This window comes from Passer montanus, unplaced genomic scaffold, assembly GCF_014805655.1.
Source record: "Passer montanus isolate IOZ18808 unplaced genomic scaffold, ASM1480565v1 scaffold64, whole genome shotgun sequence".
Classification (NCBI taxonomy): domain Eukaryota; kingdom Metazoa; phylum Chordata; class Aves; order Passeriformes; family Passeridae; genus Passer; species Passer montanus.
Window position 1 is genome coordinate 896,618 of NW_024371482.1, and position 12,437 is coordinate 909,054.

Here is a 12,437-nt window from a genome sequence, read left to right on the forward strand (position 1 = left end):
GTAGTGCACTGAAGCACAGTGTCTGAAGCAAAAGTTATTGAATTTTCACTAAACCCTTCCCACATGCAAAGGCTTTTTCTACTTTAATGTTCAAAAAAGTCCCAGTTGCAGCCACCGTCTCTAGCATGTGCCCATATCTTTTCTCATTATAGGCTGAGGTCCAAAACCAATATGAATTAAATAAATATCCCACTGAGAGCTGTACTTTTGAAAATGGCCTTATTGCAGTACAGATGTGTGCTATCTAAAACCAGCTTAAAAGTTTTATTTATATATATATATATATATTTAAATTAAGAAAATAAAATAAAATCTAAATATTATCCTGGAAGGAAGTGTATGCACTGGTGGATGTTTGATTTTCATTTTTCTCCCAGCATGCTCTGTCCTTTCATCCTATAATGGTTCTTCTCTATTAATCCTTCTCAAACCCCACAGGTAGAGATGCTTATTGATAGAAGGCCAATGTGTATCTCAGTTTACAAAGGCATATTAAAGGATACAAGTAACATATTTCTCTTGATGTCTTCTTATTAATGCAATTCCACTCAGAACATTTTGGCATAAGAGGCATTGCCAGATGGAAGATAAAACTTCACTTTTATGGGTATTTTAAGGAAGAAAACATTTGGTTTGCATCAGCTCTAAATGAATAATATTTATTGCCCTATGATTTGTATTTTATAAGCAGGATAACAAAAAGCACTGTCAATTACTTAGTATTTTAACAAGGTTTTTCTTTAACAAAAAGATTTTATAACAGCAAGTCATTTTAAATGATCAAATGCCTTTCAAGCTAAACTGTAATAACCCAAAGCGATGGCTTGTTTACATAATAAAAATAAATAAACACTGGCCACAGCTTGGCTGTATTTAAGGATTCTGTCATTTGTTGCCACAGTTCCCAGCAGGGCTGGGGAGCCCAGCGTGGGAGCATCACACAGACATCAAACACACATCAGTGCACGCCGGGCAGGAGGGACGGGGACCTGGGGCTGCTCCTGGGTGGCTTTGGGGGGCAGCACAGTAAATCCTGCAAGTCTCATTTTCCCAGGACACCAGCAGGCTCCTGAGGTTGGTAAGGCTGATGCTGTGATGATTACAAAGGATGGTCACTCTCTGATCTCTCCCCATCAATAATTTGATTATGTTCACCCATCTCCTTTCATGAAGATAACAAAATTCCATGCTTTTCTTGCTTTTCTTACTTGCCTTGTGCTGCTGATTAATTTTGGTATTTATTGCCTTTGTAGCCATTAGGGCTGCAAAAAGTGTTCAGTGGATCCAAATGTGGGGGCTTTCCCACTCCAAGACCAGAACCTGCCTGGAGCTCGTGGGTCCCAGAGGCAGCACGTCCCCTGCCCAGCACCAGGCTCATCTCTCTGGGATTTGGCACGGTGGTGTTTGCTTTGCAACACTACACTTGTCCTGCAACAACACACAGTGGAGATATTCTCAAAATTAAGGCTGAGGAAATAAAAATGTTATTAACCTTTCAAAGGAAGGGGAAGAACAAATAAATTCAGTTGATTTCAGATGAACTCCTCCTTTAGCACAAGAAGACTTGAAGTTAAGCTCTTCAGGACAGATGGCCACGTTGATTGTGCCCTGTCCTGGGTCACACAGGAACTACTGAAGGGTCTGCAGTGACACCAGTGACAGCAGCACTGGGCAGGACATAATTTCTGAGACCAGTTCTGCACTCCAAAGCATGGTCTAGTCTGCCAAGAGACTTTGGAAAGAGAAGGGGCTGCATTTTTTTTTTCTTCTATTTTCTTACATAACTTGAGCCCTCTCTAGCCCTTTGAAATCATACTCATTTTCAGCAATAAACAGATTTACAAATTTCCAGTACTTGGGACCATATTGAGAATGGTGAGGACTCCATCCCTGTGAAAGTCTCTGTGTGCTCTGAGATACCTTGAGAGAGCTGCTTCGATCTGGAGTTGGAGCAAGGCTTTGGCAAGATAATGAGAGAAAACCTCCTCCTTTGCTGGCCTATGATAAATCCTTGCAATCCAGTTCACCTGGATGACAATCCCTTGCCATTTGCAGCCTGGAATTTGTAACTTGTGGAACACCCTGGCTAAAGGAGCAGCCTCTCCTCTCTCCTTGGTGTCCTGCCAGCAGATGAGTATGAGTAGGTTCCAAATCTTGGAATATTTTACACATAAGCATAAAATAATTGTCATGCTCCTCAGGTGAGGTGCACTGGTCCTGCAGGAAGATTTCTCTGTCTGATTGGGTAGGTGGATATTTGGCTTCCCATTGAGAGGATGGATTTTTCCATTCTCTTCTGATCCAACATTGAGGGCTGGGTGATGGTTCCCATTTTGGAGAGTGGAGGGAAAGCAAAAGGAGACCTTGAACACAGGCTGTGTTAAGGTCCTGTTGAAATAACATCAGATTTACTCTGACATATTCCATGGGACTTAATATTGATTTGCAAATAATCCAGAATGCTGTTTTTAAAAACAATTATTGGCAAGGGGAGGCGTTGTTTTTGGAAGCTCTTGTATGTACAGTAAGGCTTTATTTCTGCTTGTTTTGAAGTGCGGCACGTCTTTTAAAAAATGCTGTTCAGGAAACATCTGCTGTCAATTAAGGAGTAACACATTAAGGCATATTAAAGTGCACTCTTATTAGTGTTTCAGCAATAAAAAGAAAGGTTTTCTATTTGAATCATATGTTCTTTAACACATCTGCCAGCCATCTGAAACTTGCAAATATTCCTCAATAAAAACATCTTCATAACTTTCTAAAAACTTAGTAATATATGGCACTATGTTAAAAAAAATCCCTTTATGCACTGAGTTCAGGTGATTCTCAAACAGGTTACAGGGCTGATGCTGATAGTTTTAGGTAAGGATGCTCTGCAGATGCTCAATCCATACAGTCCCTTTGAACAAATGGGAAAAATAAACTTGCATTTTTATAAAAATGGAAAAGCAGAAAAATCTTCAATAGAAAAATCAGTCTTTTCACACACACATACACACACACATACAAACATTGGTTTGGAAAAGAAGCATTTTATTTGGAAAGAAGTTGCTGTGTATTAGGCAAACAGTAATTTCTGTGTGTTAAGCTCCCCTGCTCTGTTCAGAATACATTTCCCATGACATGCTGTGGGCTCTTGTTGTTTAGCAAAGTTGTTGCATTGTGTGAAACCTTGGTCAGATGCATAATGGATATACAGGTCATGAGGGATCATCCTTAATCTGCTGTGATTTCTGAGTGTAAACTATCCCAGGCTCCAGAAAAGTGTATGAGACTTGGAAGCTGAAGCCACCCAGTAAAAATGTTTGAAAGTATCAATCCACTGAACAAAAACTTTTTTTTTTTTTTTGCAGTAGGACCATGATGACTCAGTTACCTGTGAGCACAGGTGAGCATGGTACCTGATTCCAGGGTTTAGTCACCCAATGCTCTCTGAATCAGCACATTGTAAAACGAGGGTGATAGGGCAGACCAAGAGCACATCATCCTCACCAGCCCTGCTGGATAAAATCATTCTCTAAGAAGCTCTAAGTATTATTCTTAACACTGGGACATGATATAAAGAGTGGGATGTGGGATCCTGCCACAGGGATGTGATGTGAATGGTGCAACTCAGGATTTTCTGTACTCCTGCCCTTTTCTTGGTGAAAGGCAGGCACCAGTGAGGTTTGGTTGCAGCATGGCTTGAGGAAAAGCCTTGGCTTGGTGGTTTTAGGCACAAAATGGTCTCCTTATGGCGCTGAAGCTACTGCTGTTGGCTCCTCCAGGCAGGACTGAGTGCAGGGACCAATGACCCCAGAGCAGCACTGTTTGAAGTTCCATCAAATGCAGCTCCTACCTGATCACCTTTTAAACTCCTTGAGAAAAATTTCATCTGACCTTAGAGAGGGTGGCAGAGAATGGAAACCTGCCTGGGGAAAGAATCAAATGTTTTTATTGTTTTCCTTTTGTTAGAAAATTCCTTAGACACAGATCCCAAAGCTGGGAAACCACTGAGCTCATTCCCAGCTACTGATTAATTTTCTTACTGATACCTTGGAAGTGACTGCTACTGCATGGGTCAAAGCAGCAGCCAAGAAGCAAAGGAGATTTCCTATTTCTGCATTTTTAAGGAGCTGGAAGCTGTTATAAGTGGATGATGCAGCATCTAATGTTCAGTGATGAATACATCTGCTTGGCTAAACAACAGAAATCTGCCTAATTAGGTGCTGTTTGAGACTGACCTGCTTCTGCCACTCCAACATACAGATCTCCTCATTGAGGGATGATACAGTTCTTCCCTAGAAAATCACAAATCAAAGCTTGGTCATGTCTGCCTTCTAATAGTGAAAGGATTGTTTATACTTTCCAGAGCTGCAGGGGGAGGTTTGCTGGAGGTTCAAACTACAGAGGGCAAAAAAGGGAAATGTAACTTTCATTCAGAGCTCACATGCTAAATGCCATTTGACTGTTCAGCTGCTGAGCAGAAAGCAAACCTAGGAACAAATACAAAAAATCTGCTGGGCTTCTGAGCTGCTGAGAACTACTGACTTACTTATGGGGAGACAGTGTGAAGCTGACTTATGGCAAGGGTGGCTCAGCTTCAAAGCCTTCTGAGCTTTCCACTGCTCCTTGTGGGATTTGGACTCCCAGGTCCTGTCAGTGCTGGATTTCTTTCAAAAGTGCTAAGGAGAAGCAGTCAGCCCTGGGACTAAGGATGATGGATACAGAGTGGTTGGCTAGGGATCAGATTCAGAAAAACATGTAACAGTAAGACATTGAGCTCTTGTGGGAAAAAGGCCCCTGGACATATCTTGGGTGATTGTTTCTGCTTTTCTGCTGAGTGAGAGATGGGTGCTGCTTTCAGAGGCAGCTTTTCTGAGGGGTTAGAAAAAGCTTCACACCCTCCTGCAAAAAAGACCCACAATGTCAAGTTCTTACACTGGAAGCTGTGACGATGCTCTAAATTTTTAAGGTTTGCAGCTACCACTGCCACTTAACAAACCTTGAAGTCCCTGCTTGGAAGGCTCTGCCAGGAGTCAGCAGGGACTGCATTATTTCAGCTCTCCTTCAGCTGCCCTGCCAGTGATGAATACAGTTTAATTACAAAAGCAGAATTTCTGTCATTTCTCTCAGCATGGCTTCTATTGGGGAAGATTAAACATCAGCCAAACATTACTGAATTACCTTTTTAAACCTATTATTTCAACGTGATTAACTTCTCTTCTTTTCATTTAGCTGTAAGCAAAATCTTGTTTACAAGGCAAAAAAAATGCATTTGCTATAATATCGGCAATAATAATAAAAATGAACATCACAGGGAAATAATTTATGTGTAAACCAGCATAAAAATGTCATTGATGCATGAGTTTCCTCTTCAATTAATAAAAAGGAGGAAATATTTAAAAACAATTTATCAAGGTAATACATACAGTTCATATATCATGCACTCACAAAGACTGTACAGTATCCATTCCACAAATAGCTCTGTGACCTGGACTCTTGCACAGATGCTGGATTCCTTTAGGTGACCTAATTTGGAGCAGCACAAGACTTTGACTGTGTACCAACTCAAGATTCTGGGTCAAAATACGAATATGACCATATCCTATTAACAGGTAGCAATTAGTGCTGATTGGATAATGCAAAACAAATGAAAATACAGTTGTCAATCATTCTGGCTTCATTTTCTACTTTCTGTTGAGGTTGTTGTCACCAGCCATAAACCCAGGTGACCTGCTCAGAAAGACTAAAACATTATCTCTGCTATGTAAGGAGTTACTTTCAAAGTGGTCACAAGGATAATGTAAATCTTGGAATTGTGGAATGGTTTGGGTTGGAAGGGACCTTAAAGCTCATCTTGTCCCACCCCCTGCCATGTGCAGAGACACTACCACTGTCCCAGGGTGCTCCAAGCCCTGTCCAACCTGGCTTTGGACACTTCCAGGGATCCAGGGGCAGCCACAGCTTCTCTGGGCACCCTGTGCCAGGGCCTCAGCACCCTCACAGGGAAGAATTTCTTCCTAATCAAATCTTCTCTCTTTCAGTTCAAAAGATCCTCATGTCCTATTGGTGAGAGACAATTTACAAGGACATGGAGTGGCAGACTGGACAAGGGGGAATGGCTTCAAACTGAAACCTTTGTGCAGAGTTGGCAATGGAAAACCAGACACCTCTGTAATCACATATGGAAGTGAATTCATGTTTAGAAGTTTCAATATTGAATAAAAATGATAGAATACCTATGCTGAACAGAAATATTGACATTGTCAACTATATATTGAACTCTCTCCATTAGTTTGTGGCAATCTGAGTAAGCCTTTTCCATTAATTACATCCTACAAAGAAATGGGGGACCTTCTTGCACTTGGCACTCTTTAATTTACCTCTTACATCAGTATCTGAAGTGGTGTCTCCCTTTGAGGAGATGCATTCTTATTTAAAATTATTTTCCTGCTTTTTAATGCATTTGCTCTCTGAAAAGCAAGGAAAGGCAGCAATATCATTTGTTTACTTGTCACTTTTCTTGTTCTTCAGAATTGTCCTTAGGTAAATGTGTGTGAAATTATAATTGCTAGAAAATTATAGTCTGTAAAAGTGACTGTATCCTTCCAGATGATGTGTTTGGCCCTAGGACTCAACCACAGGAGAAACTTCTCTGTATCCTCTCAGGTGTTGTGCAGAGGTATCCTCTCCTCTCCCCTGCCCTGGAAGAAAAGGAGGATTTAGAGCTAATTGATGGGATTTTTTTCCTGGTGTTGTAAAAAGGAAGAACAAGGTGTGAATAATTTGGCACAAAGCATATGGAAATCATGCATGATGTTATAATTCCTGCTTGCTCTCCCAGACCCATGAACCAGCATTCCCTGCACTACCAACAGTGAGTGAGGGGTTGGGAGCAGCTGAACCCTGAAAATCTGGTTGGATTTGGTTTAGCACCTGAAAGGAGCAAAGGACACTTCTGTCAAGAAGGAGGAGCAGGTGGGTTATTGGAGATGAGGCTGCTCCCCTGGAGCTGGGCTGTTCCCTTGCTTTTTGCCACAGCCTGGCAGTGCAGGCTCCTGGGAGCTGCAGGTGGAGGGAAGTGCTGCTTCCCATTGCTGGCGTGTCTCTAGGAGCTGTGGGAAACCTGATCGTTTCTGTTTGCTGAAGCTGCTTGTTCACTCCCTCGGGGACTTGACAGAGTTCTGGGGATACTCATATCCTACCACCTGGGAGGGCTTCTCATCCCAATGGGAAATAATGAAAAAAAAAAAAAACAAACAAAAAACCACATGCAGAAAACCAACGTGGTATTAAGCAAAACTTTGCATTTACAGAGGAAGGAGAGAAATCATGCCTGTAATTCCCTGACACCCCTGCAGCAGCTGTGGGTTTTGCACCTCAAGAACAATCCTGCACTCCCAGCTCTGCTCTGCAGGGATGCCGCTCCCTGCTCCAGCTGAGCTGTTGGGTGTAAACATCCCAGGAAACAGAAACCCTTGGCTAGCCACAGCCACCCTCAGTTCCCCTCTTCCCTGCCTTGCTGGGACCTGCCAATGCAGTTAAACACCATTTTTTATGTATTGCCAAGTCTGTTGCTGAAACATTGAGTTCATTTAACTGAGTGAATCCCTACTGCAGATGGATGGCACAGACAGTGCCCTGTCCATCTGCCAAGCTCTCAGAGAAAAATCACTTGCAGGTATTTCCTCAATTGCTCACAAACTCCTTCTTTCACATTTCTCTTTGCATTTCTTCCTTGCTCCCAGAAGGTGCAGGTCTCAGCCTGGCCCCAGGACTGCTGGTCTCTGGGTTTGCCTGGTGAATTTGGGTGCTGATGAGTTGGTACTTGGTTAAGGGAACATCAGGGAGCACAATTTGAGTAGGGGTAGAGGTTTTCCATCTGGAGGAGCTTGAAATATTTTCTGTGCAGAGAAATAAACATGGCACAAAGCATTTTTCCTACTTCTTCCTTCATTCTGAGTCCCACCTGCCTATCACTGGGCTGTGTTTTGGAGCTACAGATGGAATTTCTTTTACTAAACTGCAAACAACAGCATTAGCAGATTAGAAATGACTCAGCCTGACATTTCCCAACCTAAACTATGACAAGGGTGAGAAGGCAAAGTGCTCTGAGCCTCTGCTGTTTGCTTCATGTCCAGCCAGTTTGTCTGTCAGTACTTCAAACAATCAGCTTTCAATTCCTGGACCGGGAATACCAATTCTTCCCTCCCCAAATGCTAAAGCATTTCTTTCCTTCCAAGGCTTCTGCTAGCCAGGAGTTTAAAAAGTGGCATTAAATTTTGCTGTCCAGGGAAGGCACCTGTCCCAGGGTAGTTATTTTTAGCAGCAGAGCTGACATCCAATACAGTAGCCCCAGTTTTAAAGTTGGCCATCATCCTCTCCCTGTGAGTTATGTTTTGCTTCAGTGTGATTAACTGGAGTTAAAAAATGAGCTTGGAGGGCATATAAACAGGAGAGCAGAAGGGTTGCTTGGAAGCATAAATCACGTAAATATTAAATGGGAAAGTACATCCAAATTGGTACTTGTTTGCTCAAAGCTGTTTAAATTAAGGGAAATATCATCCCTTCTCAAGAAGGAGAGTTCATGATTTCCTCAAATGAGACCTAAAAAAGCAAAGACCTAAAGTAACACTCTACAGCCCAAAGCATCACCAGCACAGCAGAAGCAAGACACTTCCTGGCTCCCTCTTTTCTCTCCTCATGGTGACACAAGGAAGGACCATGGCCATGAGACAAATGAATTTAGGAGTCCACCTCAGCAAAAGGTCACAGCAGGACACCTCTGTCTCCCCACTTTCTGCATCTCAGTCTCATGGCAGCAGCAGAAAGGAGAATTTTTTCTTGTCTTGAACATGAATTGGTCTTATAATACCCTTTTGGTGACAACTTTTGGTGACAACTTTTGCTTTTGGTGACAACTAACAGTAGGGCAAGAGAACCCAACCCCAAACTGAAATTTTTGAGATTTACAGTATCCCACTGAGTTGATGAGGAAAAATAGTTGCATTTTTCTTTGCTCAAATTCCAGTGAAAATACAGAGGAAATATCAGTAGAAAGAAAAACTTTTCAAAGCCATTTTTCCTACAATCCAAGTGTTCTAGAAATTCATGTCATGAATTCATGTCATGTCACCTCCCTTTGTCCATGATGAGGTTACAGCTGGGGTATTCAGGACCACATGTGCATTTTTCTGTGGCCACACAAGGAGGTTTCCATCCCAAAGCAAGCTCCCACTGGAATAGGTGCTGCAGAAAGAGAACCCCTGCCCAAAGCTGTGACAGTCTGAGTATCTGGGAGCAACATGGACTACAACTATATCTAGCTATGAAATTTTCCTGTTATTGGGAACAGGCAGCACTTTTTGTTGGTGGTGAAACCCTCAGTTCAGAAACCCTGCATGCTGCTGGGTTTGCTCAAGGAAATGCTTATTTATTCACCTGTGAAACAAATGACTGTTTTCTCTGGGTTGAAGTATATGCTAGTAACATGCCTCTCTGCATCTCCCTAAAGCAATATCTCATCTCCCAGCTTCCCCAAGTGTGCTGGCAGCACTCAGTCTGAAAGGTGATACTGCACCAGGTTTTCCAGCTCTTCACCTGACCAGCGTCGTTCACATCTCTCCACCACCATCAGGGCTCTGAATAATGTTCACTGCTGAATGCTCACATAATTTTTCATTAGCCCCTTCTGTTGGCTTTGTGTCCTTTTTGTACACATAACCAAAATGCATTAACAGTTTCCAGTAGGTCCATTAGGATTTTCTCCCCAGTCTCCCTGGCAAACACAAGAGCATTATCACAGGCTCAGATTTAGTTAACCCCTCCATATGCTGAGCGTTTCTCCTCCTCCACTGCCTTCCATGTTTCCTCTTGCCTACCCTGCTGAGCTTCCTTTTTAGTAATTATTAGTAGGACTGTTTTTTTTTCCTTCTTCAATACTACAAAGTGAAAATGCATAGTTTGGGGGCGTGCTTTAATTAGGCATTTTATATAAAATCTGGTAGTGCATCTTTGTATAGAACCTGCTTCAAAGAAAAACAAGAAAGAATGTTGGATTGCTCTTTTTAGGTTCTAAGTTTTTCACTGGCTTTACCCATTGGTAGATTAATTGATGTTAAACTGGGCATGAACTTGGTCTGCAATATTTTTAAATATTAAAAATGAATCAAATTACTCCAAGAAAGCAACTCAGCAAAATCTGCTCAGAAAGACATCAGGCAGGGTTTGTTTCTCAGTTTCTTCAGTCCCTTCAGGCAGGGTTTGTTTCTCTCTTTCTTTAGTCCATTCAGGGTTTAGCTCTGACTCAGGCATGGATTGAAGTGTCCAGCACATCTGACTAAAGCAGCCCAAGCTCCTCCAGCAGCTGGTTGTGAGATTGGTTTAAAAGTGTGGTGCTTGGGATCTTGCACTGAGGTGTTCCAGGCACGGCGGTGTCACAGCCCCGTGCAGTGACAGCCACACCAAACCTGCACCAACAAAATCCACACCAAACCTGCACCAATAAAATCCACACCAAACCTGCACCAACAAAATCCACACCAAACCTGCACCAACAAAATCCTCTGGTGTTTGCCTTGAAAATGCTCCAATGCTCCATTTGTGTTGCCTCCTGTTTCAAGGCTGGGGGAGATGCCTTCCAACTGCTGAGCCTCAGGCTTGTGAAATATTAGATGGTGAAGCTAAATGTGTGTTTATTTTAACAATAACAGCTTTCCATGAGGGGAAGCCCTGAAGGACTCATTCAGCAGGACTGTGAGTGGCTGTAGCTGTGGAGCAAGCAAAGAGCAGAGCCCAGCCCAGGCTCAGAGCCCAGCCCAGGCTCAGCTGAGCTCATGGGGGAGGAATTGGCACTGCCCAGTCAGTGCCAGCCAGGCCATGCCCTGCTTTCTGATCACAGCCACGTCCTCTCCAGCACCTTGGCAGTGCCAGTGGCACTTGATGCCAGTGTTTGTCAATTTTTTGTTCATTTTAAATTACAAGCTCTGCCCTGGGCTGGTTGTTATCATCAGCCCAGGTGTGCAGAGAGATGCTGGTGCAGCTCCACAGCTCAGCTTGGGATTGCAAACCTACCCAGCAGCCCATGGCTTTCAGAGCTCTGATTGAGTTTGGACTTCTCTCTTATTTTCATTACTTAACCCAGAGTATTACAGCTGAACCTCAGAGCCAGCTTCAAAAACCTCTCCAGACTATTTTTGATCAACCCAACCTATGTGAGGAGTTTTAAAATTTTACTCAGAGAAGGGAAAAATTGGAAAAGAAAAGGAGGTCAGATTTGCTATGCAGGAACATCCAAAAAACTTGGACATCTCTCTGGAATTTTCTAGCCCAAACAATCTGTCCTCTAACCTGGAAAGCAAGTGATCCCAAATGCCAGCTGGAATAGGAGCAAGAATATTCCCTTGGGTGGTGTAGTTTTGGCCTAAGTCAGCAGCCATGAGCCCAAAGGTGATCATTTTATCACCTCATAAACATTTTGGTGTGAGCCAAGGCTCTGAACAGAGGCAGTATTTCATCATTCCCTCAAAAGGGAAAAGCTGGAGGGACACAGTGGTTCCCTGAGCTGACCTCCTGAGGGCCCAGACCCAGCCCTGGGCACCCCGTGGCAGGGGACAGGGGTGACAGGGGACACAGGGGACACAGGGGACACAGGGGACACAGGGGGCTGCAGAGGGGAACGGGTACAGAGCTGCAACACTGAGCTGAGGAAAGGGCAAAGGTCTGGGTTTGGGCAAGGTGGGAAGAGGAAAGGAGGGCTGCAGGGGACAGTGACAGAGTGGTGGCATCCCTGGTAACTCTCCTCTAACCTGTTTTGGGGGGGAGGGGGGTCATGAACAGGGAGATAATTATTTATTTTCTATGTCCTTAGGGAAAGAAAGAGAAGTCATTGAGCCAAGTCATGGCAGATAGATATTGAGGAACTGGTTTGGAATGATCTGCCTGTAGAAGCTGTATGTTCTTTTTCAATGAATTTTTAAAGAAAACTCTTCCAGAAGGGACAGCTTCGTCCTGCAGTCAGGGCAATGCTGACTGAGCCTTCTGCTGCTCAGCCCAAAAAAGACAGAATGAAATGGGGATATTTCATCCTCCCAAAGGCCAAGGTGGAAACAGACCATCATGACTGTCCAGGTGGGACTGAGCCCTTTCCCCCCAAGATCTCATTCAGCTTGCTTTTTTTTTTTATTTTTAAAAAAAATATTGTAAAAAAGAAATATATTTTAAATTATTATAAGAGCTTTGGCCTCTGTTCTACAATAAAGAGAGCAGATATTTTGGCTCTTTTACCAGTCCCTTCTATCTGCATCCTTTCCTCTTTGGAGAGACTAAAGTTGGAGTGTGGGACCACCAACCACAAATTATTATTTTATTAACTGGGCTGTAAATATTTTTTTTGTTAGAATCCTGCAACTTCTTATTGATCTCAGCTCACCTTGCCCCCACCCAAGAGGACTGAG